General features: G+C 50.2%; 1 protein-coding gene across 1 annotated transcript in view; it reads right to left on the bottom strand.

Annotated features, from left to right (window-relative positions):
* The window catches only part of PDCD4 (programmed cell death 4), an 18840-nt gene extending 16278 nt beyond the window's left edge, over window positions 1-2562 (bottom strand). The window contains exon 1 of the mRNA XM_027648039.1: window positions 2435-2562. The gene's annotated coding sequence lies outside the window, so the exon portion shown is untranslated. The remainder of the gene's footprint in view (window positions 1-2434) is intronic.
* Between the last annotated feature and the right edge of the window lie 1004 nt (window positions 2563-3566).

The following is a 3566-nucleotide window of genomic DNA, read 5'->3' as shown; positions in this document are numbered from 1 at the left end:
CCGCCGCCCGTGCGCGCCCCCGCCCGGCCCCGCCCCCGCGCGCGCGCCCGCCCCCTGCTTGTTTGTGTTTTCTACCCCAGCGACCGGGCCGCTGTCGGCGCCGCGATTGGCTGGTTCCTGCCCGCCGCCGCAGCCAATCGGCAGGCGCGGATGGCGGCGGGCGGGGTCTGGAGCGGGTTCGGATCTGTGGGAAGGCCGAGACCATCTTGGGCGGGCCGGCGGGGGGAGCGGGAAGGAGCCATTGGCGCGGGAGGGGGAGGAGGGGGCGCCGCACACGCACCTGCCCATGGCCTCCATTTGCTCCGTGTGACACGGCCCGGACCGCCCACGGCCCGCACCGGGCGGTCACAGCCCGAATCCTTCCGCTTAGGGGGAGCATTGGCACCGCTGGGCAACACCTGTGACAGGGTTTGGGTCACGTGTGAAGGGACGGACCCCTGGACGGGGAAGGACAGCTCCTCACATCCCGCCTGGGGACGCCGAGTGTTTGCATCGGGGCAAGCCTGGACAGCTGTACCCGGATCCCCCTCAGCGAGCTGTCTGCCCCCTTTCATTAGAAATCAAGGTTTTTTTCCTTTTCTGAACTAAAGTCATCAGAAAAATAACGTATTATCTCTTTTTTGTGCGTGTTTCTCTCGCCTAACAAGGGGATTTCAGACCTTTTGCTGCTCCTCCACACATGACCCCTCTACCATTTCTTCAGCACTGGGACAGGTTTTGGGCTAGGGACTGGGAAACACCACAGGCTTGGCAGGCAGGATTCCTACTGCTCAGGCAATCGATGGGAAAAGGTGCTGCATCCACCTTCTCCACTGCTGGAACTCTGAACACAGTGCAGGTGTAAGATGGACAGCCAAACCCTGTGTGTCCATCCAACAGCCTTCCAAACTTTCTACCTTATTTTAGTTTACATTTACCCTGTTTATTCCATGCAAACGGCCTGAGGCCAGACACTTAATTAGAGATGACAGTCATTGTCGTGTTTTGCTTCCATTCATGGTCTCTCCTAAAAACTCAGCTAACCCTTTGTTTTCTCTCCCTAATTTGTCACTCCTGAGAGCCCAAGCAACAGCAGACCAGCTCAATGAGAGAAGCAAACACAGATCACTTCTGCTCTGGTACTTCTGTGTTACAGGATTTTTCAGCTGCCAGTTAGAGAAACTTCCTCAGTTAACAGATTATGACTTGATTTTCGTAGTATTTTTATATATTTTTCCAGTATAATTCTACTCCAAATCTGTGTACTTCTGACTGAAATAAGAGCCAAAGTTCCCTTGTGTAAGAGCTTCTGAATTCATTTACTGGCCCAGCTCTGCATGAATCATCAAAACTGGGTTTAAGAATTAAAACAACAATTATCTGTTAAAAGAATGTGCAGCACGATTGCATATTTTTATGATATATACTTTCCCCATCAGACAAATGACAGAAAGAAAACCTTTCTTGCTCATGAAGACACTAGATTCCAGACTTTTTTAAGTCAGAACAGTCCAACGTGCTCACACAAGACTTTTTTTCACGTACAACCTAGAGGCAGACGTTTCCCCATCAATCAAAAACCAATTCCTAGTTTACTCTTTGTACCTCCACTGACTACCGCCTACCAACCAAACCACTACAATGTCACAACCGAGATTTGGAAAATAAATTCCAGCTATTAACATAGATCATGGAATTCAGCTTCCCCTGCAAGGCAGAAAGGGGCTTTAAAGAGATTTTTCAGTAAAGAGGTGGCAGAGAATCTGAAACAGTAACCAGGACCTGCACAAGGGAAGATGCCACAAAGTACCACATCATGCCAACTACACATTTTAAAGAATCGTGAAAAATTGCTAGAAGATTTTCTGGTGACATTTAGGACTGGATCACTTCCAAGAGGCCTAAAAGCTGGGTCAGTAGTCAAAAGAAGATGAAAAACCCCAAACCATCCAGCACACCTCCAGACAAGAAAATGGTGTGTTTTTTCTTTCTTCTCCTGAATGTGTCTATTAGCAGCTGAGTTATCAATCACTGAAAATCTCCACTAGATTTGACTGTGCATATTTTCTGATTTCTAAAGCACTGTGACCTGTAAAAGAGCTGATGTGCATGAAAGATCATTTGTATTTTTCCATTGTATCAACCAGTGTACTAAAAGATATCGCCTCTTTTTGCCTTTCTAACCTCAAAACTGCCTGCAATAATTAAAAAACAGCTGATCACATGCCAGGCTCTGATCTGTGGAGACCTGCTTGCTCCCTGTTGCCCTCCCTCCCCCAGCCATACTAAAAGCAAAAATACTACCAAAATCACCATTCAAACAAAAGAGCAGAATTCCTCCTCCCCTAGGAAAAAAACCCTCTCTCGACCGTTTCTGGTGGATTTGCAGCTCGAGGCAACCTGTGTGGGCTGCTCAGCCCAGCGCCCGCTGCCCCGCACCTGCATCCCGGGTTACCTGTGCCGACCCGAGCCAAGCGGGACCCGCGAGGAGCTGCCAGGCCCCTCCTGCGCTTCCCCCCCGAGCTCCGCCGATCACCTGGAGCAAAACGCTTGCACGGAGGCGAGCAGGTCACTTTCTAGCAGCCTTCCTTCCTTAGAGCCTGCTGGGTTGTTTTCAAACTCTCCCCTCCCTTTCTCACATGCTGGCCAAGCCCTCCCGTAACACCCAGGGGAGGAATCCATTGGCTGAAGTTCCCCAAAACGCGTGGAGCAGCCCTTCCCCCCGTCCGATGTGTAGTGCACAATAGACACGGCGTGTCTCCAGGCTGCCCTGGGCAGTCTGCTGCCGGCCTTTGCTTTTCATCAAGGTTTATCGGAGCTGTCGCTGGGGTGACTCACGTAGGTCTTCCGACCTCCCGTATCAGAGCAGTGAAAAACAGACAGAGGCTGCCTTGGGTTAGAAACATCTAGTATTTTCCCTGTGCTCCCCACAGTGGATTTTTCAAAGTTTTACTTTCTGTTTTAAGTATTTTCGATAGGCAGCATCTGTGCTCCTGACACCTCAGCAGTGCTGTTTGATTACAGTCGAGTCTGTTACTGTGTAACTTGGAATATAAATTTTCACACATAATGCAGACAGCAAAAACGTATCATATCTGTTAAATCAGTCTGCTCTGTTCAGTTGCCTGTCTCTTGGCCTTCTGCTTTCTTTTCCTTCAAACTACTTTTATTTTTGCATCTTCTACAAAGGTGCCTTCATAAAATGAACTGCAAGCACAGCAATCCCATTCCTCATCAGGCAGCGTCAGCTCCAGTTTGAAAGGGTACTAAAACACGCCTTCACTTTTTTTGAAGCTCAGTAATTAGAGTTGCTTTTGAACACCGTCGTGCAGCTCCGTCAGTGAGCTGGGAGCCGGGCTGCGCTGCAGACCTGTGTGAGCAGCGCCTGTCGAGGCTGGGCACCCTTGGGAGGTGGAGGGGGATCACACTGCATTTGCCTGAGCGTGGAAACTGCAGTGTCACCCACTGCCATGGCTTTGGATAAACACTTCCCCAAACCGCTGCCTTCCTGTCGCTATCGTGGCTTTCCAGGATTTGCCCCTCACACTGCACAAGAAGCCTCCCCTGTTCACAGTTCTGAGTACGCC

This window comes from Corapipo altera, unplaced genomic scaffold (assembly GCF_003945725.1).
Source record: "Corapipo altera isolate COAL_440 unplaced genomic scaffold, ASM394572v1 56, whole genome shotgun sequence".
NCBI lineage: Eukaryota > Metazoa > Chordata > Aves > Passeriformes > Pipridae > Corapipo > Corapipo altera.
This window is presented reverse-complemented; position numbering and strand designations above follow the sequence as displayed.